We start from the raw sequence: 27014 nt of genomic DNA, 5'->3' as shown, positions 1-27014 counted from the left end.
CCCAGCCAAGTTTGGAATGGCTTAAGGGAAGAGGCTTTTTTTCTTCCCTTTTTCTTTGCCTAGAACTGACTGCTTTGTGCCTCCTTTTTGGATTTAGACATTTTCCTCTTGGCCTCCTCCTGAGTATCTACCGTCAAGTTTGAGTCTTTTTCACTTGTCCAAGAAACCACTGCTTAGGAGAGAAATGAGCCTTTGGTTGAAGAGCAGACCTGGGGTTCTGGATTTTTGGGCTCTTTAACTTATTCTGACCATCTCCAAGCCCATAGAAATTAAAAATGTCAAATGTGGGTGGAGTTGTTTATCTCTGTGTAAGGTGGATCATCACAAGTGAAAAGCCAGTATTAGGTCATTGAAGATGTTATGAGTAAAAACTCAAGGTTCTTGCTAAAGTTTTTGAGTTTTCATTGAAGAGAAATATCCCCCAAAGAAGGAGCTAAGTAAACAGTTCATCAGAATTACCACTAAGTTACTTCTTTACTGCTTCCCATTTTCTTTCATCATAACAGATGTCTGCAGGCATAACTATATGAACATTTGTGAGGCATCTCTCCTTACCCTAACCATTCTAGGATGTTATCACAAAAAGTTATGTTTTCTAGATGGAATTGTACCCAGTGAATAGTGCATAGGCCATTGACTTTATAGTTTTTCTCCAGTCTCAGAGCAATTGTGTATTATAGAATGAAAATGCATAGAATTCAATCTACCCATTTTCTTGTTCAGTAAAAAGAAATAAAATAAATTCTGCTTATTAAGAAGAATTAACTACCCAGGGATAAATGACAAAAGGTGGAGGGATTTATGTAGAACTTCAGTGATACTGAGAATATGATTTGGAAGAGACTGAGAAGTAAAATTAAGTTGGAACTTTAATACTAGGAGAACATCCTTTTTGGGTTTCCAGCAGATTCCAGAAATCTAGAAACATATGAAGGTCTTCCATTAAAAAGCATCAAAAACAACAACAAACCCAAACAAATCTGTACATGCATATATACAAACAGAGCAATGAATTACATATACATTATTTGAGCACTGCTAAATAACTCTCTATCAATAATGATGAAACTATCTCTGTGATTTACTTTAGTTAGGATTTGGAGATGTTGGGGTCAGATTTAGTGAGTCACTTTAGAGCCAGTCTGATGTAAGAAGACCATGAGCCAACATTCACAGGCTACACAAAGGAAAGATTTATTAGGCAGTAAGAAATCCAGACAGCTAGCAGGTTTGGCATTGTTCTGCTCACCGCAGTAGAACTACTGCAGACTTCATTAATACCTGCTTGGTTGAAAATATCTCACTGTTGCTTATACAGTGCTACTTGGTCAATGATCCTTATTTGGAAAAGTGTTTGGCTATATACATTTTTTCAAGGAATGAATGCCAAATATCAAATATGCTCCTCACGAAGTAACGGTGATCATAACAAAAGCAAAACAACGTAATTAAAATAATCTGATAGCCACGTTCCTCTTGGCCAATAGAGTTCTTTCCACACAAATTTATAGATAAAGTTTTTATGCCTTTGCCATAACTTTCTTTTCATTGTTTTCTCCCAGAAAGCACCAATAACATTTTTCTACCTGAATAATGTTTTCTAGGCCCCAATTGTAGAATTGTTTTTCCTGACCGTGGATCATCAGTAGAACGGAAGTTTATGAGTATACCAGTCCCCATCTTCCTGCACTTGAAGGCATTGAACATACTTCAAAGATCCAAGCTCAAGTACTATAAATAATTATCCATATCTTTATCAATATCAAGCTCAATTTTCATTTCTCAAGCTCCTCTTGATTGGGTGGCACCATTCTCTGTATTGCCAGATTTACATTGAGAAAGCACACTTCAAGTTCCAGTTAATCAAGTGAACATCCCTTGGTTTTGTCTATCAAAGGAAATTTCCTCCTTTCTTTTAGGGACAGAATCTTTTATGAGCAGAATCCTACCACCACTCATATTAGATCTGATTTGTATAAGGCTGCTGCACCATTCTTTGCATCCCTTCAACAAAAGATGAGGATAGGATCTTAGCGGACTCTACTGGGTCTCTGCCCCCATCTGTTCAGCTCTCTTCTCCCTTTCTATGGACACTATTCTCTCTTTCAATAGCCAGAAAAAGCATGACTGTTGGAGAACTGCCTTCATGTTGACAAAAACTTCTTCACCCATGCATGAAGCAGGTGGAAAGTACCTGAAAGGAAAATTTCCCTGGAGAAAGCCCTTACTTAATTACTGGCAGGTGGCAGGATAAATACCCCAAATCTCTCTCTCCTCTACAGAGAATATTCTTGCAAGATTAAGCTCCAATCCCCCATTGGTATTTGATTTAACAACATTTCCTGAATTGGCTGACTTCCCTGTCACCCACCTATGTTCCTTGCAATTTCCAAGAAACTGTTTTCACTGGAATCTGTGGCTCAAGATCTGCTTCTAGCAGAACCAAAACCAAGACAAAACTGAAGCCCAGCACAACAGAACATGGAATCCCCTGGCCTCAGCAACTGATTATGGTTGGAGGCCTGATCTAAATCATATCAATGAGAGATTCAGGTCTTTTCTTGATACCATGAAATGAGAGGTACTTTCTTTGTATGTATGTTGTGTGTGGGGGTTGGTTTCTTAGTGTATGCAATGTACGTTTGTATTGTTTCTGATCTTTTTCACTACCCAAGAAGCACTCTTCGGTGGCAACATAACTAGCATTCAGGAACATTGTTTTAAGAGCTGGAAAGGGATATTTTCTAGATGTATTCAGCTATAACTAAAAGTCTGATTTATCCCAGTTTTTTAAATTATATGAGTTCATTTCTCTCCTCACTGTTTTGGAAGCCATAGTGAGTTAAGTTTCTGTTTCTTGAGACTGAAAGAAGTCTGAGCAATATAGATAAAAACTAGAAGTTTCCTTCTTTGATTGCTTGCAGCACAGTGCTGGGGAGCTGTACATTGGTCTCTCAACTTGTCATATATGTGACAGTTGCTAGCTCTCAATGGAAGGCTTCTACTATGACATTTGAATACTCTGAAGTTTGCCTTTCCTCTGTCTTCACCATAAAAATTGAGAGGAACCATACTCCACATTTGGTTGCAATAGAGAAAAAAAATGTCTACAATATTTCCTCACCTTTCTTATATGAAAAACTTAGGAGAACATGGGCAAATAGTCTTTGAGGACAAAGCATTATGTAGTGAAGAAATTTGTCTGCATGAGGTAAATGATTGTCTCAATTTTGCTCTGTAAATTGCAGGCTGCATTTTTCATTTTAATTAAGAAATGCCAAAAATGGTTTTGTGGCATTTTCCTCCCAGGATTGGGAACCTACACACATCAGTTTTGTGCATGTGAACCAGGAATTAAAATTGACCACAGCTAATGGGAACCTGCTCAGGCCCATTTTATGGGCTCTACTGAGGGAAGTGCAAAGAGAAAACAGGCTAAGTGAAGAAGGAAAAACACAATTCTGTCTTTTCAATAAGTTTTAATAACGTATAATAATCCTCAGAAAGTAACATATGAAGAGAATTATAAATTCTAGGTTGGTTACTTTTCTACCATTTAGGATTTGTTAAGTGCCCAAAGGGAATCGTTGGTCCCTTATATTTTTAATTCAACTCCAGTGCCTTCAATTAAATAATGCTGTCAGAGTAAGTAAGTAGTACTCTACAAATACATGGTTGAGAACACTAATACTAAATCTTGAGGTGTCCCTACCTCAGTGGAGATTCAAGGGCTGATGGTTTCTGCATGAGTCTTTATTATAGTTTGTCTTGTTCTGGAATGATCTGTCAAGTGTGCCCAATCTTGTTCTTCTGTGCATGAAAGGAATATAAATAAGAGGGCAACAGAAGATAGCTGTCTTAGTTATTTGCCTTTTCAGTGGTCTCAGCAGGCATTTTCTGCTTCCACAAATTGAGTTTCTTGTCCTGTGTTCTACTTCCATTTTAGGCTTAGCTTTGTAAGATATTTTGAAATAGTTCTTTCAAGACATACAGCAGTCCTTAGGTATTCCAACACGTTCAAGAGGAGCACCAAATATACAGAGAGAAACCTTTCATTAACTATAGTGACTCAAGAGGGAAAAAGGGCTAAGGAATGTATTCCAGTTAGTTTGATCTCTGGAGGCTGCTCTTGTCTTTGGGAATTGCTTAAGAATTTTGTTCAGAGGACTGCTGGCCAGCTGCAGTGTGTGTTTATTTTTTAAAGCCTCCTTATTTACTAAATTGGCTCTCTTACGTTGGATTTCTCTTAATTACATGTTCTGGGCTCTATCCTAGGTTTTTCATTTCTCCCCTTTTCCTGCAATTGTATCTACCCAGAGATGAGCTCCTTAAAAAGAGGTGAGCTGGGCACTGGTGGCTCAAGCCTACAATCTTAGCTACTCAGGAGGCAGAGACCAGGAGGATCACAGTTCAAAGCCAGCCTGGGGAAATAGTTCTGTGAGACCCTATCTTGAAAAACCCTTCACAAAAATAGGGCTGGTGGAGTGACTCAATGTGAAGGCCCTGAGTTCAAGCTCCAGGACCACAAAAAAAAAAAAAAGTAAGATTCTCAAAGTCAAAGTAAGCAGTCAGGGATTTGTGTGCAATTTATTTGTAAATCTGTAGAGAGATGCTCTATCAATTATTCATTGATATGTAACAAACCACCCCAAAACTTGATGCAATAAAATAATAATTTATTACTTAAAATGATTATGTGGTTCTTCTCTTACTTTTTCCAGGGCTTGCTCAAGTGGTTGTGTATATTTGGTGGGATAGCTACAGTTGGAGGATACATCATGGCATCCTCCTCCTCAGTTATAAAAAGGAAATGCACATGGAAAAGGCAGCGAAAATACCTGGCAGCTCTTTTCTTTGAGTTATTAACAGATGTGAGCCTGACAGAAGTAGCCCAAGAATCTCTTCCTTACTCAGAATTGGAGACTAGAGGACTGTCCAGGTTGAGAAACCTAGTCAATCGCAAAATGTATAAACTGATAGAGGAACTATGAGATAGGACCCTCACCTAAGCTTTCAATAAAAGTGAGTTCCTTTGCAAAGGGACTGGAATGAGAAGTATACTGGATAGAAAATTGTTAGAACTGGCTCTCAAAATACCACAGCCCACCTGATTTACAGTTTCTGTTGATTTCCATTGAACAAGCACTTCTTATTATGTTGCTGTTGAGCTTTCATTCAAATCCTTAAGGTACAGGTACAATTGACTCTTGTGAGCTTGTGCAAATCTGCTACAGCACACTGTTCCACCACACTACTCATGAGCAAGAATGCAAAAAGAAGAAAACATACTAAGGAGTTATCAGAAAATAAAAGGTAGAAGGTCTCTAGTTTCTTCAATACATTGATGATAATTCGAACCTAGGTATGGAAGATGGGACAGACTCATTGATATGACCCTCTGATAGCTACATAAGAATAACTCACATGTTCTCAAAATTAATGGGCAGGCCCAAAGGCACCCAAAAGAATAAAAATCAGTAAAAGAGAAAGAAAAAAGGACAGTATAATAGAGAGGAAGTAAAATTGAAATTTAGCTTGAGTTCAAAGTCATTATTAAAACATAAATTAGATAAAACAGTCCCTGAGTTTGATGGCTCAACAACTCTTAGAAATTTGACCTTGACCTAAGGTAGTGAATAGTATAAGATAAACACCTCATTGATGATATCTGAGGAAGCTGGTGGAACAGAAAGTCCCTGGTGGGGGATTCAGGAATCTGTACACAGTTCTGGTTCTGTTCTTATTCTAACTTTGTTGGCCTTGAGCATTTGAGTTATACAAGTTTTAAGTTGTCACTTCTTGTCCCATCTTTCTTGTGTGAATATATCCCAAAGCAAAATTGATATGTATATACACTACCCACCCCCCACACACATGAAATAGTACAAAGTCAGCCATGGCAAGGCAGCAATCTTATTCCTTATTTGTGATACAGAATCTCCAGGGAATTCAATAAAACTAAGGGAGAGTACCTTTGGTTTGACTTAACACAATGAAGAAGAGAATATGGCAGAGTGAATATATGCTTACCAGAAACATCTTTGTCAGGAGAAGATATTAGTTTCAGCAGAATGCATGATGTCTTTGGCTGCAAGATATTGTAACATCAGATCAAATGTAGTGGCACAATTTCGTAATCCTAGCTACTTGAGAAGTAGAGATTGGTAGGATCATGGTTTGAGGCCATCCTAGATAAAATGCTTGTGAGACCCCATCTCAACCAATGGCTGGGTGTGGTGGTATATACCTCTCATCCCAGCTATGCAGGGAAACACAAATAGGATGATTGTGGTCTAGGCCAACATGGGAATACCATGAGACACTATCTTAAAAACATGCAATGCAAAAAGGGCCGATGGAGGGGCTTAAGTGGTAGAGCATGTGCCTAGCAAGTGCAAAGCTATAGTCCTTGAAGATATCAAATTAGTTCTCTCAAGAGTAGGTCATTATATAGTGAGGCCACCCCATATGGTTGGTTTGTCTGCCATCTTGTGAACATCCAAGAAGGTCCTTACAAGAACCTGAATAGACAAGATAGGCCTGCCCAATCTTGGACTTTCAGCCTTCAAAACTAAATTAAAAATAAACAACTTTCACCCTCCAAAACTAAATGCAACAGCTAAGCAAGTATCTCTTCTTTGAAATTACCAAGGTTCAGTATCTTGTTACAGCAAATGGGCTAATATCTGTATCCATTTCTCTTAGAGCCATGACTGATTGTCAACTTCTTTATTAGGATTTTGGCTTCAGTAACTCAAATGGCTACTCAGTGACATTCCAAAATCATGGATGCATGCAGCAAAAATATTTATCTCTATTTCTTTAGCATATGGTAGATAGCCATTGGATGCACATAGCTTTGGTTTCATGCTTGACACATTTATAGAGAAACAGCTGTACCAAGGTAAATCCAGTCAGCTGTGCAGAAAGTTCATTCTGCTTAGTTTGCAGAAGAACTGTGAGAAAAGTGGAATATGACCATCTACCTACTGCCTCTGCATGGAAGCAAGGGCAATCTTGAGAATTTTTAGTTTCAGCTCTAGATTTCTGGACTGTGCTGGTCCAGAAATCTATCTAAAGGTCAGTGATTTAATAGTACTACAGATAGAGCTGCTTATAACCAATCCAGTTAAATTTTTAGCTTGAGGCCTTTCTCTAAATAGAGAATTAGTCCACATGTCTATGGAGAAGGTTCCCTCCATCTCAAGGCAAAGAATAAGCCCAGTCTAAGCCTAATCCTTCCTCTTACTTTGATATATACAATTTTTACATATTTAGATATTATATATGTTTAGATTTAGTATATATATGTAAAATTATGGAATACCGGGGTTTGAACTCAGGGCCTCATACTTGTTAGGCAGGTACTGTACCACTAACACCATGCCCTAGCCTTTGAGGTATATTTTGACTGTCCACAGTTTTGGTATTTTGATTCTGTATCTATGTCCCACTGATTATAAACTCTAGCAAAGCAGGTACATATAAAGATATTTGGTGAACCCAATTTTCTATCTTATCTGTTCACAGTTTCTGTTCACAAGCCTATAACCCTGTCAAGGGTCCAGGTAGAGTATTATGTAAGGTGTGATCGTGCTTATGATGCCTGGCTCTAGGTCCAGTATTGGGAAGATCTTAATCAAGGGGAAGCTTTTACCTTTTCTAAGTCTACCAAGCTGTGATAATTGTCTGTCTAAGAAATCATCTAGCTTACTCCTTGAATAGTTTGCATGTTTTGAAGCACATGGTCTACTTTGGGCTTAAAGGACAAGCAGCAAAAGATCTGCAACTAATTATACTAAGATTTTGATTGTGATCTCTTTGGGAGCTGGAATCCTTTGAAAACAAAAATTCAGTTTTAAAGCCAAATTCCTGAGCTTTAGGGTAGTTATCCATAAAGTTTTCAATACAACACTGTTCAGTAGACACTCATCATCTCTCACTTTTGTAACTAGGTCTATATAGGTATCCCAATTACTGTAACATTATGAGTGGATGTCAAATGCCCCAGGACCTCAAAAGGGGATAAATAGAAAGGGGCATTGCCAAGCTTAATTTAGCTCATCATTATTTCTTATAATGTCATTTTACCTGAGTAACATCCCTATAGTTTTCCAGACCATGTTGAATCACATCTTCCATCCTTATCAAGTTTGGAGGTAATAATCTACCTCAAAGATACTTTCATTTGGCCTTCCTTAAGCTCATGATCTGGGTTATCCTACTCCCAACTGAAAGAGAATAGAGCTAGGACTGAGAGAACTGACTGCTGTGGCTTTGAAGGCAAGAATTTAATCAAAGACTCAGAGACTTGATATGTAGAAATTAATAAAGAATCTCTTAGGCTGGAAGCCAGAAGTGGTAATGGGGGTCAAGAGTAGTTGTTCATAGAATAGAAAATAAGATTTGAATTTATTTGAGAGTAGAAAAATCCAGTGGTTGTTGGGAGTATCACAGTGGCCACCTTTATGTGATTCTTATAAAATATAACCATCATTTTCAACTATTCTACTGAATTTTCCTTAGTTTAGGCTCATTGATTTCCAATTAAATTCCATGGAGTATTATATTTGCTTTAGAATAAGCAGAAGAGCAATAGGGGTGTCAAATGCACAAGGAATTGGGGTTCTAACTGTATTTCTAAAAAATTCACTCTTCCATTATCATCTTTGTATATTAGAGCTCCACAATGGGGAAGAAATTTCTTTTATTTAAAGTAACCAGCTAAAAAAGCTACAACTTAAGTGATTACCAGCTGAGAGATTTGCATGCTTTAAATTTCTCCATAAGGTATGATTTGTCATTTATTAAAAAAAATGGGTCCCAGTTCCAGTTACAACTTCAAGGAATGACAGTTTTCCTTAAGAAAAATAGTTTTATGCATAGATAAAGGCTTTATTTTTCATACTACTTACCTACAGGTAATATGCAAGTGGATAAGGTGTTACAATTTTTATTTCAACGGGAAACATTTATTAGATGATAAGGGACAGTAAAGAAATGGGCTAAAATCAATGTATAAACAGAAGGTTGTCCAAGCCCAGGGGACTGCTTCCTTGACCTCTTAGCATTCCTCTGACACTGTTCCTCTAAATATAAGTAGCCCCAATGAGAGAAAAATGTCTTGTGGGACAGGCACAGGGTACAACTTCTATGCTATATAGATATAAGTTTGCATACTATCTTTGGTTAGTTCATCTGAATGAATACAATGAAGAAAGTAGGCTCCTCATAAGCTTACTTATAAAGGAAGTTAAGCACTGGAGGTGTGGCTCAAGTGGTAGAGCACCTGTTTTGCAAATGTGAAGTCTTGAGTTCAAACTCCAATCCCACTTCAAAAAGAAGCAAAGTTAAGCAACTCAAAATCCAGAGAAACCAATATTTAGAATGGGAGATTCTCCTTAAAATATAAAAAACAAAATCACAGTAGTCTTGGGGAGAACTTTGGATTTTCATAGGGCATGAATTAGGGGACTCAAATTAATATAATATAGATAATAAAGTGTTTGAAGACAGTAGCAAGAGTCTGGATTATACCTGAAATAATGTGGGCCTAAAACTTAGAATTTAAATAATCGTATGCTATGTGCTCCAAATGAACTTAGCTGGAGTTGCTTTCACCAAGATATGGTTCTAATGGTTTTACATAAAGTTACTGCAGCAATATCCCACGTTCTTTAGCACTTGTTACATTGGTGTTCCACATTCAATAGATCAAAAAGATTGGCTTTAAACTTTTATTTTATCTTACTGATATTCCTTGTTTCAATTTTTTTGGGTGAGGATGTGGTGGGGAGGTCAACCGTCTAAATTTCTCTAACTTCAGACAAAGTGATTTAATAAAAATAGCTAAAGGAGATCAAAATTAAAATAAAAATAAACCTTTCTCTTGCTTAGCCATACTCAAGTTGAATGTGAAGTGACTTTAATATTTATTCTCATAAATATTCAATAAAACACATATTCACACCAATTTATAGTTGTTATTGAATACTGAGCTAGATTCTGGTTTGTTTGTTTTTTTTTTAAGTGTACAACCAACTTTTCAAGTAAGGGAAGCTTCTTTTATTCAAAACCCTTTTGGATTGCTGTATTTAAAACTAATTTGGTTAACTTCTAGCAATAGGGTTTTTCTGAGGTAACAAGATTTAAAATAGCCTAACTGACCATGGACCTCCAAAGAAGTCAGGCTATGTCTCTTACCCACATCCCAACCTTAAATAAGCTAGGAGCAAGAAATTATCAAACACAGGTAGCTGACAATGGACTCACCTTTGGCAGCCAGCTCCCTTTCCTTTCAAATGTCTCACACTTTGCACTTTCCATTCCACAGAGGGATGTGCTCCTTAGTTTTAGTATTCATTTTCTTATAGGATAGGGATCCAGAGGGAGCAAATAAACAACTAAGTGAACAGGTCCAAGTTCTTTGTACATTGTTTCCTTTATAGTCTGTATCTCAGAGGAGAAGGCCAATTGTATGGAATGTTAACAATGCCATTCAAGGCTCAGCAGCCTTCCATTTAGAAGATCCTGAGGCTCTTCTCCATTGGAAGATGATGAGGTAAAGTTCTGTTTGAAGTAGTGCCCATAGCTGGGAGAGAAAGTGACTCAGTGACCACACAATAGTAAAACTCTTCTAGCAAGAGAAACCATGCTTGAACTTGGCAGCTTAAGAAAAATCTCAGCATGATTCAGGCTCAGAAAGTCCATCTAGCTTTTACTGGCTGGTAAATAACACCTCATGGAGATCCTCCAAGCTACAACCGAGCAAGGTCATGGAGATAGACAACTCTCCATGAGACACATGTAGAAATTGGGACCGCAGGGCAAACGGGGTTTGATTTAAATGAGACATAGAGTTAAGAAGGTAGATATTTCACTGTTTGTGCTAACCTCATTCTCTAACTTTGGGCAGGACACCTCTATGCATGATTTCTTTATTCCTAAGATAATGATATAATTTTAGTAAACTTATTCAAGGGAAATTCTTATTTTCTAACACAGCCATCTTTTTCTTGAATATTTGGAAATGTTTTATTTTTCTAACTATTTGACAGAAACAAAGTGCCCTTAAAAACTAATAAATATATTTTGCAAAACAAAGCCACACCCAAATTTTACTCATGATAGATCCAAAGGATCCTTTTAACAATGTCGTGGAGCACAATATTACAGAAACTTAAAATTATTTGCAGACTCCCCATTTATCCAGTAAATATCTGTGAGGATTTTGGTGTGCTGACATAGTGCAAGGGTGGAGTAACAGAAGCAGATATTATGGACACATCTTTGGATGTGGTGAAGGAGCTGTTTCACGTATGAGGGGTAGCCAAAGTCATTGTAAGTAGTTTTGTTTTGTTTTATTGTGTTGGTAAGAACACATAGCATGCATGTATCCTCAACAATGCTATATGTACAATTAATTATTTTGACTATAGGTTCAATGCTATACAGCATATCACTACAGCTTATTTATCAGGATTAACTAAGACTTTATCCCTGGTGATTACTATCTCCCTCTTCCACTCCCTCTAGTCCTTGGCTACAATCAATCTATTCTCTGCTTCAATAAATCTGAATATTTTATATAACTTACATAAATGGAATCAAGGAGTATTTATCTTCCTTTGTTTTATTTATTTTTCAGGTAGGGTATTGCATTTTTTGCCCAGGGTCAGCTTCAAATGGTGATCTTCCTACCTACAGCCTCCTGAATAGCTGGGATCACATGCCAGCAAGCATCACTTACAGATTGAGATGGGGTCTTGCTAACTTTTTGTCTAGGCTGGCAGTGAACTGCAATCATCCCATTTCTACATTCCACTTAGTTGGAATCACAGGCATGATCCATCACACTGACCTACACAGTATTTGCCTTTCTGTTGACTGGCTTTTTTACTTAGTATAATGTCCTCAGATTTATCCATGTGGTACGCAGTGCACAACTCCCTTCTTTCTTAATGTTGGATACAGCAATGGGATACAGAGATGACTATGGTTGGTACGACAATGAATATGGGAGTACTGATAATCTGTTTGGAATTCTGAATAAATACCCAGAAGAGGGATTGTTGATCAAATGGTTAAGAGTTATAAAAGTGTTACTTAGGGTGTCCTATTGAAATAGGAGCTAGTAAGAAGTAAGGAACTCATCCAAAGATCTAGGAACACCTGGATCAGATGATAAAACCAAAAATATACAGCAGATGATAAATGGGGAAGGTTGAGTAAAAGTGATCAGTAGCAGTGATAATGAAACATGTGGTGCAAACTGCCAGGATAACCGAGAATGTGGCACATTGGGTAAAACTCAAGTGGTCCCATTTTCTTGGAGTAGCACATCCAGGTGGAGCACAAAATGAGACTGTTGATGCAGGGTAGGGTCTTTCTTTTATAAACCCCTAAATTCTGTGGAGAACATCATAAGAGAAGGTACATAAGAGGTAACTGACTTCTTTCATGATAACAAAGTTATTTAAATGATCCTGCCTGAGTTAAATCATGTTTTCTGCCCTTGAAATCATTTAATAAACTTAATGCTTTCATTTTTAGCATCATCAATAAAAATCTAGCAAAGAAACTTAAAGTCAAGTCTAATCACATACAGATCTCTGAGACTATAAACCTCTTACTTTGTGTCTCTGTTCTTTATTCAAATCATACATGAAGCATTGATGGCCATTTTTATTTTATAAAGTTTCAAATGTTATATTCCACATGATACCATGTTATATCTCTTTTACATTTAGAGAGTTAAAAGGAGAAAAAAACTTAGTTCACAGGCTTCACTACAAGAATTAAAGTTTTAGCAATGACCTCAAGATCAGTCATTTCATTCTAAATTCACTGGTATATACCACTTGTATATTGTTAATCCCAAGAATCTAGAATTGAACAAAATCTGGCATATCATAGGTGTTTCTCCTACCTAATCTAATTTGTTTTAAATGTTGTACTATTCATTTCACATTATTTTGACTCCTAAATCTCTTAAAATCTTAAATAGCAAAAATAAGTAAAATTTAGATCATTTGTTAGAACACTTTGAAGAGTGACTAATAAGGCCATCTCTGGCTTTTTATTCCTCAAGCAAAAAAAATATTGTGGTTTTTCTGTTTGATTTGTTTTGACACCGGGTCTTCCTATTAGCTTAGTCTGGTCTCAAACTCTTGATCCTCTTGCCCCTGTTTCCTGAGTATTAGGATTATAGGCATGTGCCACCACATCTGGGTTCTTGCCATTTTAATCCTTTTGGCATTTTCATTCTAAGGGACAGAATCACCTGAGGGACTTTGTCTCTCTGAAGCATAGATTCTTTCAAAAGTTAAGTTCTTGAAGAAAAGAAAGATCTCCATAAAGAAAGAGAGGGTATTATTAATCAATGATGAAATTGTGACTAAACTCATTTCTTAATGAGTTTGGGTTTATAGGTAGGGGAAGGATAGTGATGGAGCAAAGGGTTTGAAATCAAAAGACATCATTTCTGATCTTATACAACCATTTCCTGATTGTAGGATATATGTAAGATAAAGACTAGAATAATTTTAATAAGATCTACAATAAAATATTTGAAAGTATCAATAATTTTACAAGTATATATTTGGTCTGAGGTATAGTAGGAATCAATTAGTAGTAGCTACTCATTAAGTTATACTCAAGACCATAACCTGGGAACACAATGTAAGAAAATTATGAATACCAAGAATGAGATTAAGCTCTGTTTTTCATGTACTTCCTATATATGAGAATTTAAGAAAATAGAATGAAGCAAAGTTCCTCTTTGGTACTGTTTGGGGAAGGAACTTACAAGGTGCTGGTCTCGACTCAGAGGAAGCAGGAGAAAACAAAGTAGATGAGAGGTGAACTCATGAATAGAAAATGTGTGAGATTGTTTGCCACTATAGTAAATAGTTTTATTTGCCTGAATATTTTAATGATTAAGTCAAATTTTTTATAATTGCTCTATTTCTTCTCAACCAATTAGTGATCATTTCTTCTTACCTCAGTAGTTCCTTTCATGTTCATATTGACTTATTTAGCTATTGTTTATTTTTCAACAACATTCTTCTTTATGCTATACCAATATCATCCCATTCTCACTCTAAAACACAACCAAAGCATTTGAATAAGAAAAATTACTAACATTAATTCATAAACCCAATAGCTGTCATAAAATAACTTATTTTCAACTTATTCCTACTCAGATGTTGGGTGCTCATTGAGTGGCTGAAGGATTCTTTCATGAGATCATGACCATTGGTATAGAGATTTTTGAGAACATACAGTTTTGATGGATCTGAAAATTTCTTTCCTCTAAATTTATTATTTTTGTATAAGCTACTTTTCTCATCTCTGTGACCAAATACCTGACAAAAATAACTTAAATAAATGAATTCTTTATTTTGGCTCATGGTTTCAGAGATTTCAGTCCATCATGGTGGGGAGGATATGGTGGAACACAGAAATTCACATCAACGTGGTTAAGAAGCAGAGAGAGGGATTACATAAAAGGACCAGGGCAAGTTATCACCTCCAAGGACACAACCCCCAGTGACCTATTTCTTCCAACTAGGTCCTACCTCCTACCTTTCTCCACCTCCCAATAATGCCATCATATTATGATATTATGAATCCTTCAAGGGATTAATCTATTGAGTCAGAACCCCCATGATCTAATTGTCTCTAGAAACACCCTCACAGACACCCACCAAAGTGTGCTTTACTAAGCATTTTTCAATCCAGACAGGTTGACAATTAAGATTAACCATCACAATTTTCTCCAGGGAATTGAATTCTCATTTAAGACTAAACTAGGAATTATTTATAGCTTTAAAATCAAAAGATGGTGCTATCCATACAAAATATAAGCTTCAAAGTTACATATTAAATAATGAAATTATTAGCTAAGATATACATTTTGTTCAAGAGTGGCAGTTCCCCTGAAATTGAGAGTCTGTAGAATTTTAGAGGGATTACTGAGCTCATACATTTCAGTGGCGGACACTACAGAAGAGAAAGCTAGAAATTTACATATTTCTGTGATCTACTACTGTTGAAATGGATCCATCCCAAGAGGTGGAGGGTAGCTAAGCTGAAAGGGATAGAACAGTCCCAGCCACTGCTCTCCAGTAAATAGGCACTGGCCATCTTATCGACATATTCTTGAGGCCAGACAAGTACCTACAATTGTTATGGTGGCATTCTACAATATCTGAAAGTGTTGTTCCACTTTCAGATGTTAATCGTTTCTTACCCCAGTAGAACGATTAATAGAGAAAGACAGGAGGGCATGGTTTAGAGTTCTTTGGTTAATTATTAATATGCATTCAGCCACCAGCAAGGCAGGCAGACACTACTGACCTGTGGGTTTTATAAAGGTTTAATCATAACCAATCAGGACCCTGGAAAATCCATTAGGATATTTTTTTGTAGAGAATAAAGTGCAAATCCTAAGAAAATATTTAGTTGTCATCTAACTTTCTCTGTCTCCCACATATAATAGTTATTTCCATGGTTAAAAACACTATACATTATTTTTTAGAACATCTATATCTTGAACTCTTCAAACAATTGGAATTTGGGGTTACTTTCTACTTGGTGCCATTTTATCTATGCTTACACTATAATGGGAGGATTTTTCTAAGTTTATAGGTTTTTACCCAGGACGAGTTTAATGGTAAAGGTATAAGCCAATATTGTTTTAACATTTGTTGAGAGATTTATTTAAAATACACAGAAGCTATTGCATTAGCAGAAGGCAGAATCTCACATGGCATTTTAGGGAATAATATGAAAACATAGGGTTAATTGTTTTTCTTTGGGACAAAATACAGTAAAAAAATTCTCCTTTGTTTCACTCACTTATGCATCTTTACCATCTAGCATAGACTCTGGGATGTAGAATGTTTAATAAGTAAATGGATGTCAGCAAGAGCAACAATAAGCTAATAGATTGAGCAAATATGATGAGGATATGATGCTAGGTTAAATATTATGCTAGATTAAGTGTCATGCTTCAATACATTTTAAAATGTTTGTCAAAGTTTGATTCTAAAATATGTTCAAAAGGCTCATTTTCTACCCTGAGGACAGTGTGAGGTTTTTCTCTATCAGTCTACCATCAAGGTTATAATTAAGTCACCAAGTCTGAGGTGTACATTTATGATTACAATATATGATCAAGGATTATAAACACTAGGAAAACTGTATTATCACCTGGCCTAATTATCACATTAAGAGAATGACAGCAGGCAAACGTTTCATCTCTTACTAGAAAGAAGAAATCTGGCAAACCCTGGGAGTTCACTTTGATGTTGGATTTGTATAAGAAAGTATCAAAGATTGAGCTATTTTCAAACAGAACATCCAATGTGGTTTCATCTGGGCAGTCAGTTTTCTACTGCACCTCCGTATTTTTCTTTGAAGTAACATTCCCTAGAGTTTGTCATCTATTTATTGCAGGTAGAACAAAATGAAATTCAAGAAAGTGAAAGAAAATTCAGAAGACCTCAAAGCCAACAGCAGGTGTTAGAAGTTGATTTCTGAAATGTGTAAGGTACTAACAGACTCAACTAGTTATTATGAAAGGCCTAGATAAATCGGTGGTCACTCAAATGCAGTCCTCTGTCCAGTAGCATCAGCAGTCCCTGGGAAATGAAGATTCTCAGGCTACACACTAGTTGTACTGCATCACAAACTCTAAGAATGAGACAAGTATGTGTTAGCCAGCATCTTCATGTCTGATGCCTGCTCAACTTTGAGAAACATTGACCTAAAATAATGCACAGAATGGATCTTATGCATCCTTTTTACTTTCTAATCCTGTTGGCTCAGCTCTGGTATGAAATTCTTCATAATCTATCTGTAAACTCATTTCTCTGAACAATTTGTCACTTAAAATATTGTCTGGATTATACTGCTCTAATTGCTTTGTATAAATTAATGGTTGCCTCCTTTGAAATCTATAAATGCCACCAGAAGTTAATGTATCTTATAGAATTATATTATCCTGGCTGCAGGAAAAGGAAAGATAAGGAATAAACTTTCACATACTTGTTGGTTATTTGTCAATGCTAAACAGCATTTATAGTGGATTCATACATGGTTTTAAGAGAAGATAATACTGTAGTGAACATTTTCCTTTTATTTATTTCATTAACAGAGAAGATGTATCAAGTATCTCTTCCTACTCAAGTTTATAATCAGAAAAAAAGAAAATACAAGGCTGATATAAAAAGTTTATAAAATTCTAGAGTAGTTACCAAGGAGTTATGAGTGCCAATTAAGCGTCTGTTTGGTGGTTGTTAAAAAACTTTGAAGTCAGCAGATTTGAATTCAGATCAAATGTGAGTACCTTACCAGCCAGTTACCAAACCCTTTTGTGACCTAATTTCATCTTTAACTTATCTCACAGAAAATTTTGACATTTCAACCGGTCACCTACAGCTTTTGTCAGGGTGAACATAGTAGACAATGAAATTTGTCATCACTTATCTCCTGTGCATGCAAGTCAGGAATCTCTAGAGACACTAAAGCAATAGTTTCCTCCAATGTAACCCAGGACTAATTGGTTCTCAGTGTGCAGGCCACAACTCAGAGGCATCTCTTAGAAACGTATTAGAAATGCTGATTTCCATCCTTACCCTAATCCACACCTCTGACCTGGTCATCAGGCAACACTGCACAGGTTGACTGTCTGTTATAAAAAAAGACCGGGGCTAAAAGGAAGTGGCATATTTTTCAACTATTAAAAGAAAATACTTGTCAACTGTAAATTCTGTACACAGTGAAATATTCTGTGGGAATGAAGAAGAGCTAAAGACATAAAAGAACGTTAAGATTTACTGTTTGCAACTCTTAATGAATGGTTAAAGGAATTTTTCTAAACAGTATATATTTGGCCAGTCTTCAAGCCTGTCTTGATTCCTTCTTAAGCTCACAACTCAAACACATTTCTAGCATTCCTTACTCTTAATGTGGTCCTGTGACCAAGTTTAAGCCAATGGAATTTTATCTTTACCACTTGGAGGACTGTTCTTCAAAAATCTTCTACCTGTGGCTCTCTAATGTTATTTCGTTTTTCATTGGCTTGAACTAAAGATGTTGAAAGAACAAGATGAAAATACTTGAGTACATAAAACATCCTTGAGAAAAGCTATCCACCAATCTGGATGACTTATGTAAGCACAGAAATAAATTTCCATTGGGAATTAACCATTATAGATTAAAATGTTTTTTACTCTTATGTTAAAGCAGCTGGCATTACCTTGGCCAATAGAATAAGACATTACAGTGTTTGAAAGGCTAAGTGAGACTATCTATTGGGGTTTATCATTAAATATTTGTATATTTGTCTTTGTTTTATGTTGCTGTAAGAGAATACTGGAGACTGAGGCATTTGTGAAGGAAAGGCTACTTATTTATTTAATTCACAGTTCTGGAGACTGGAATCCAAGAATAAGCAGCTGCATCTGGGAAAATCTTTTTGATGACTGTGTCATGAAAAGTGGAAAAACAGAACACCAAATAATAGCCATATGCAGAAGAGAGAAAATGTGAAAGTAAGACTCACTTTAAAAACCCATACTTGTGGTAGTTAATCTGGTCCCCAGAGAAAGACATTAGTCCATAATCTCCCTTAAAGCCTTATTCCCAACCTTTCCACAGCAGCAATCTAATTTTAGCATGAGTTTTAGAGGAGACAAACTATCCCTAAACCATAGCAGTCTTCATCTTTTGTATGTGCAGACAACCTTTTACATATCAGATCACTTTGCATTTTATATACTCATAGGAAAAATCAAAATAAAATTGCTTTTTTCTCCTAATGCAGAATTAGTGATTGATATCATATACACAAAAAAATGTGTTCAGATTGAACAGACAAACAATTTTACTGAGAAGTCCAGAACCAGTTTCCATAGTTGTTCTTCTGGTTGGTCTCACCTATAGTAGAAGTAGCAGAAAAAGATTGTAGTGGAAACTATCAAAAAAGTGAAGGTTGCAGAGGTAGAGATTTCATAAGCATAAGAATAAATAGAGGGCTGAAAGAGAAATGAAAAGGTTCATATGTTTGTCAAAATGCATGCATCCCAATAAATTGATTCTGTACAATAAATCAAAGTTGTATCTGTGTACTCTGATATATGCAGATCAATGGGAAAACCACTGAGGGTTTATATTCGAATAAAAGAGTTCATTGTGTTGGCCTCTGATACATTTTTGGAAGACATTTGAGGTCTTTTTAAAAATAAACATCTTCCTGGAAGTATAAAATTCATTTAGGCAGAGAGGGAGACAGATAGAGGAAACACTGAAGAGAGAGGGAGGAAGACAGAGAGAGAGAGAGAGAGAGAGAGAAGGGGGTGGTGTTAACGGAATGCCTCTCCTTCTTGTATTTTAACAGGAGCCCTAAGAATACAAGGATTGAAAGAGAACAGAGAAACTATTTTCTGAGTAGCCTACAAAAGATTTCTAGGCATCAAATGAAGTTAGTGATTCCTAGTCTCTGCAACAAGCCAAGAGATCAACAGTAGTGCTGGAAAATATTTTCTCTGACCTTGAATGCATTTATTAAACTGTTGCCTGAGTCAAATTTCCTTGAAATGTTAAATGGAGCCCTGCCAAGATGTGCCTGAAGGAACAAGAAGGATGTGCTTTGCTGTGGGACCTGAGCAGTGAATCTGAGAAGATGCTTCTGTGAGGTCTTGAGATGTGTCATTTTGTATCAACAGGGGGAAAGCCACAGAGCTTCTGTTTTAAGACATTATGCTCCCTAGTTAAGCACTTCTTTGAAGCCTTCCCACACTGCTATCATTTAAGCATCCTGTCCCCATTCTTTCAGTAGACAGTGTATGGCATAGGCAATGTGCACAAGTCACACCCAAGTGGTTCTATGATAGTTTTCATAGCCTGGGACACTGCCCTTTGTGTGAATGAATACAAACTGTCTTTCAAAAAGCAAGCTTTTTTGTTCCCAGTGATGTACTGCCATTGAGAATGGCAGCATTTTATTCCTGTGACTGAGATCATGGGATTCTCTTGGGAGAAAAGTGAGAAGTTCTATGTATGAAAGGAATGGCTTGGTGCCTTGTTTGACCAACACCATTCAAATTATGGACTTAGTTTCTGAGAAATGCCTGCTTATTTAGAAGTGATGCCTTGCTCTAGAGTTTAACCAAGTTCCACAATAATTTAGTTTGTTCTGAGAACAAGAGCTTTGTTGGAAAAGAGTGTGGGTGGTCACCATGAGTAGGGGCATGACAGTGGCCAAACACGAAGCAGAGGAAAGCCTAGAGCTTCAAAACTCAACATGGGGATAAGATGTTTCTTCAGGCCATGTTAAAACTAAACACATCCTCTAACTACCTTGTTAATCTGCATGTATAATTTTCACAATGGGAACCAAGTATTGCACAGACCTGTTGTCTTTCATGCTTCCTACATGGAGTATGGTATTCCTTGAACACTTAAGAAAAAGATTTAGTGATACAACAATCAGTATTCAGTTAGACATTGACATAAGGGCCATCAATATTCACTAAGAAAATCACACATACAGAAATGGTTAATCACAATGTAATAAACACATGGCCATCACTCAGCTTAATGTTGTAAATACTACAGAGACACTTGAAGTCCCTGTGCTGTTGCTATGGCTTAGACGTGGTTTGAGTGCTTTACCCAGAGGTTTGTGTGCTGTAGGTGTGGTCCGCTGTGTCATGATATTGAAGTAGTGAGACCTTTAAGAGTTGGAGTGTCGTGAAAGATCCTTAGGTTATTGAGGGTGCTACCTTCTGAAGGGATTATGGCATTTTCACAGTATTCTGAGTTAGTTTTCAATGACAGATTGCTATAAGAGTAAAGCTGGCCTTTCACTTCTGACTGCCATCTTGTGTGCTGTTGTGATCTCTCCCTCTTCTATGTGCTCTTGTTACTGTGGTACCATCACTGTCACTAGAGCCTAGCTGAGCTGGTGCCATACCATCAAACCTTCAGAACCTTATAAAGTTATCCAGACTATAATATTTAGTTATGGTAATGAAAAATGAACCGAACAGTCATCTTCCTCACTTAGATTCCCTTGATAATGTCATTCAATCTTACCAATTAACTTTATGATTGGCTTTGTCATGCTCTTCCACTGTCACCTTAAATTCATGAGAAACCAAAACTCAAAAAGTTTAAATGACTTCCCAGTATAAACCCCTAATGATCGGGCAATTTAAATATTTGCTTCTTCTCCAAATCCACAGTCATTAGGCCTGCTGGGCTAGTGCAACAGCTTCCCTTTTAACTATTTTCCTGTGCCCAGGGACCAACCCTCATGTTTGTCGAGCACCACCTCCATCATGCAAGTCTGTCTACATCCCTCCACTTCTTGAAATATTGCAGTGCTCTTGTTTTCAACAGCATATCTAGCTCCTATGAAGGCAAAGCAAAGATTTTGCATACTGTAGCCACCACCACACTTAAACCCTGCCCTTCTACTTGTTGTACAAGATGTGCCACAAATGCACTGAGCTATGTGGAGTTCTTCAAATAAACCTTCCTTTTGTTAGCCTCTTAGCCTTGATCATGTTGTTTTCTTTGCCTTGTATACACACCCAATTGCATTCTGGTACCCCCTCTCCACCAACTCCACCTATTTCCTAGAGAAAACATTCATTCTTCAGCTTTCATCTGAAAGATGACTGACTCTAGGAAGACTTTACAAAAGTAGGTATTCTGTCCTATATATTCCTATGGAATGTTGCTTAGTTTGTACATTCCTTGTAGCAATTATTATGCTGCATTATAATTATATGTAGACATATACCTATTCCTCTAGACTTCATAGGGGTATTTTTTTAAGCTCTTTATTTTAATATCTCAAAGCTGGAATGCAGAATGACTGCATTAAAATGTGTCAAGGAAAAAGTGAATGAGCATAGTAGGTACTATGTGTATTTGTGTGCAATTTTTACTGTGTAAAATGAAACCACAGAATATAGTGGCTTAAAAATATCAGATTAAATAGCTCATGATTCTGAGACTCTCTGGACTGGGCCTACTCCATGGGTCTCTGGCTAGACTCTTTTATGCATATCTGGTCAGCTAGTGGATTAACTGGTGGCTAAATGGTCTAGAGTGACCTCTCTCATTTGGTATAATCGGCAGGATAGTTGTTATGGATAGAGAATCCCATGCAAAAATGTTTACCTCTGTTCAATGAGAATTGTTAATCTCTAGCACATCAGTTCCAGCTCTCACATATGACTGTTTCGTGGTTTCAATGAGGAGCAAGAGAGCAAGGCAGAACACTTCAGTATTTTTAGCTGCTTGAATCACATCATGTGATGTTCAACTTGCCAAAGTCAACATCATGACTAAACCAGAATCAGTGCAACCGAGAGAGGTAATAAGAAGTGAAATTACTCCAACCCTTTTTACCAAATACTTACACATGCACACACAAAATCATGTTTTTCCATCAATGAGCTTTATTCTTTGCATTTGTCATTCTTCTGGTGGTGTTTATTTATAAGGAAAACACTTATCATGATAAAATATGATATCTAATATACATACATTCATTTCTGCTATCTTAGTGTTTTACCAAAATTAAAAAAATATTGATTTGAAAGCACACATGTTATCTTTTACCTTCCTTAAGGGTGTAACAATTCAGGTATATAATTTAACATTAGATATTTTCTGTTTCAGAAATTTATAGTAGAGATACATTAACCATTCTCCTTCTATCCTCCTTATCTCTTAACTTTCTTATTTTTCTCCGTAAGTTTTCTATTTTGCTTTCTGTTTAATTTCCTCATATCCAACTTCATTTAAAATTATACCTATTCAACTATTTAATGGATTGTTTCTTCTTTCAATGGTATATTTCAATTTCTAGGAGATTTATTTGATGCTTTTTCATGTCTGTCTACTTAATTTTTTATGGTGCTTCATATTCTTTTACCCATTCTCATTCATTTTATGCCTTTAATCATTTTACCATACATATTTTTAAATTTCTCTCTTACAATTCTTTCATGGGGGTCTCTGCAGATTGGTTCTTTATGTATTTTTGTAATTGCATTTTCATATTAAGTTCATTTTCAGCAGGGATTAATATACATCATCATATGCAGTCTGTTTGGAAACTCTGTCCCCCCCAGGGAGGTTTAGCATTGTTTTTCATCAGGTGTACTGAAGGTATCACTGGCATGGAAGCCCTTTGATATTCATTTCTTGGCTTCAAGTAGGTAAATTAGGTTGTGGGTAGGTAAATATTTTTAGGAGAAATTTTGTGTCCTTACTATAGATTAATTCTAACTCCAAATCTCTGTAAGGGCAAAGCTGAAACTTATAATTCACAAAGGATATATTTCCTTTTCCAAATTCCAGATCAAAAGGAAAAAAAAAAGGTATTGTTTTCTCTTTTCTTTTTGCAGTGCTGGAGATTGAACTCAGGGCTTTGCACATGGTAGGCAAGTAAAAGTTACATACCAGCCCTCCTCCTCTTTTTCCTCCTCCTCTTTCTTTTTTAATCTTGCTGTTTAGTGGACTTTGTTCAGTTCTTCTTGAATGTGTATCTCTTTGAATTACAGCTTTGTAAATCTAGGGATTCATTTTTTTCCCAGTGTTGCCACTAAATCCCATCATTTTAAAGATTGACAACTGCCATTCTCCCTTCTTCAGCACAATGACACACTCCTTTCAGGTGTTCCCTGTACTGGATTTTAGTTCCTCATCATTTTTCTCTGCTGCTTTAGAATTTGTCTTTCCATGTGACCAGTTATGCATTCTCTTATTTTATCCAGAATATATGGGTGATTTATTATAGGAAACTTCCAGGTCATTGTAACCACCACACTACTTGAAATGAAAGCATTCAATATATTTGTTCAAGAAGAAGTGGGGATGCCTGAGTGTAAAAAGAAGAAAGAATGCTAGAAACTAAATAGGACAATTCAATATGTTTTCCATACAGCACAAATGTAAAGCACAAATATACTCTTTTGCTTTTCCCACATACCTGAGGATATGAAGAAGTATAATTCCTTTGTTTCCTGCCAAACATTTTTTTCTTCTGCCTCACCCACTAGAGTGCTAGGTATCCAACACAGACCCAAATGGCTTATGTACCTAAGGGAGAGAGCATGAGCAGGGTCTTGGATTTGATCCTTAGCAGTGCAATAGCTACAACAACAGCAAAAATTCTTTTGTTTTATTGACCTTCATCATAAACAATGCAAGTAGGTGCAAATAAATCTTAATCTTACATGTAACATTGATAGGGAGGGTCATGGGTGGGAAAATACTCAGAAAACCCAAAGGATTCCTCAGCAGACCAACAGATAGAAGAATGTGGCAGGCAGATTTCTAATCAGCTCACCTAATCTACCACTCACCCTAACTTTTTTTTAACCTAACAGCTCTGAAGTGATTCTTTGTCATTCTGTTTTCTACTAGTTTCTAGAATCTTAGTTAACTTATCTCATCATTCCCAATGTTGAGGATCTCTGCTCAAAGCTGTTCACATAATGCTTCAATATTATATAACACATGTCTTGCTAGATCATGAACCACCATTAGAGCTACTCAAGTACCTAATTATCTCTTTCATATATTCCTGTTATATTTTTATTTCTATCAATTTTTTTCTTGTGACAAGAAAAATCTTTCTTCCCTCCCTTTCTCCATATCCCCCTCCTCTTGAGTTTCACACACACAGAACTCTGAATTTCTTAGAAAGAGCTTTCCATTTTTTTTTTTTTGCTTTTTTTTCTCTTTGGTGGTAGGGTAAGCAAAACTTGGAGTGGATGGAAGAATGTATAGTTGGTTCTATACTTCACTTGATTTCTATTTTGCTTCCTCTTTCAGCCTACAGAGGTAGAATTCCAACAATAATTCTCATTCAGCTGAATGATTCATGGCATATGAATCATATATATTTGGGTTCACTTCCAAAATTATTTTCATCAAATGATTTATGAAATACTTGAAAATATGGTGGTGGCAACAATTTCATACTATGTCCACCTTGAGAAATCCCAAAAGAAGTAGGGCAAAGTTGATGTATTCAACTTTGTATCATGATTCTTGTCACCCAATCAAGCTTGCACATTTCAGTCCAATTCCTTCACTCATATTTAGTGAGCATGCTTTGGCATTGTTTTCCAAAAACTAAAAATCAGTGTGATAAGTGTACCAGTAATTGAATAATTTCCATTTAATTGTCATTGTTGTGCTCTTATTCACCTATTGAAAATACATCACAGAGTTATAATAAGGGTATTCTAATAACCTCTCATAAGAAAGTCATTCATTCTCTAAGCCTTTGTTCCATATATTCTCAGTCTTTTAGCAGTTTCTCTTTCTTCATATCTTATATCAAGTTCTCTAGCCTAAACTCAAAATATATGGCTACTTAAGAAATATCTCAGACTGAAAGTGGAAGTCTATTCTCAACACATCAACCTGAGTGACTTTATCTGTAAGTACACTATGTCACTGGCTTGATTAAAACCCTCCAATGGGTTCCACCTCTCTTAGAATAAAAACCTAGCTCCTCCTAGCAATTGTAAAATCCTCGACTTCTGGACCTGATCATGTCTCTGAACCCATCTCCTTGCTCTGGTTGTAATATGTCAAGCACCCTTTACCCTACTGCCTTGCATTGGTTCTTTCCTCTGCTGGAAAACTACCTAGACCCCTCAGTGGCTGTCTTCCTCTTCTATTTCCAGTCTCTTATCAATTGTTACTTTCTTAGAAAATTTCTCCTAAGATCTTCCTTTCCCTCATTCTTGACTTGTTTCTCCATAGCATCTACCTACATTCTGGCACAATGTATATCTGTTTATAGTGTATCCTTTTACTGGTATCTTGAGAATCATGAGGGCAAATTTTGCTGTCAGTGTTGTTTACTGCTGCATTCTTAACCATCAGAACAATACTAATTAATATTTGCTGAATGAATGCAAACATATTTAGGCTTTTATTTTTCATTGTATTGGAGCCAGGATTATACTTTCTATTTCCTTTTTTTATTCCATACTCATCCATAATCCTTGCACTTTAGAAAGTTGATGTTTCAGTGGTAAGTATGAGATGATATAATTTCTTCTTTATATTCAGTCTTCACTCTTCATTTCCATTATTTAGAAAGGGCCATTAAAAGTTCATATTTCCATCCTTTTCTCTTTCTTGTCTTTACAAATCTGTTGTACAGAATAATGAAACTTAGCTAGACAGAGTGAAATAAACACTGGGCTCAGAGTGAGGGGTATTCTAACTGCTGTAAACACATAGTACTCCTAAAATCACTAAAGATTACTTTGAAGAATGGATTTAGAAGTTGCAAACAACTTTTCTTTACCAAATACTCAATAAAATATGATTTGATAACATAGCATTATTTGCTTTAATAATAACTATAAAACATAACCTGTTTATGTTAATGTCATGAATTTTGTATCTTCCAAAATGTTTTCACGTGCTTTATCTTCATTTATATAATGATTCTGAGAATCATCCTTGACATCATTTTCTGTAACTCTTTTACTAAGATGAGTCTTTCTAGCAATAAATTCTCTGACTTATGTTTGTGGTTTGTTTTGAATCTGGAGCTATCTCTATGTCACCTCTATTTTTGAAAAATAGCTTTCCTGGATATAAGATTCTTTATTGACAGTTGTTTTTTCTTTGAAAACTTTGATTATGTAATCCCACTGCCTTCTGGTCTCCATTGTTTCTGATGAAAAATAAGTTGTTAGTCTTATTTGGGTTTTTTTTCTTATCACGTTCAAGATTTCTCCTTGATTTTAGCTTGCAACATTTTTACACTATGATGTGTCTCTTTACGAATTACGTGGATTTTAACCAATTTAGACTTCATTGGATACATAAACTAATGTTTTAGATAATTTTTTGAACATTTTGCCATTATTTCTTTGAATAGTTTTTCTGTTTCTTATTTTTCTTCTCTCTCTTTGGTACTCCTGTTATGTGTATATTCATATAGTTAAATA

Source organism: Castor canadensis, chromosome 5 (assembly GCF_047511655.1).
Source record: "Castor canadensis chromosome 5, mCasCan1.hap1v2, whole genome shotgun sequence".
Taxonomy (NCBI): domain Eukaryota; kingdom Metazoa; phylum Chordata; class Mammalia; order Rodentia; family Castoridae; genus Castor; species Castor canadensis.
Note: the sequence above shows the minus strand (reverse complement) of the source record.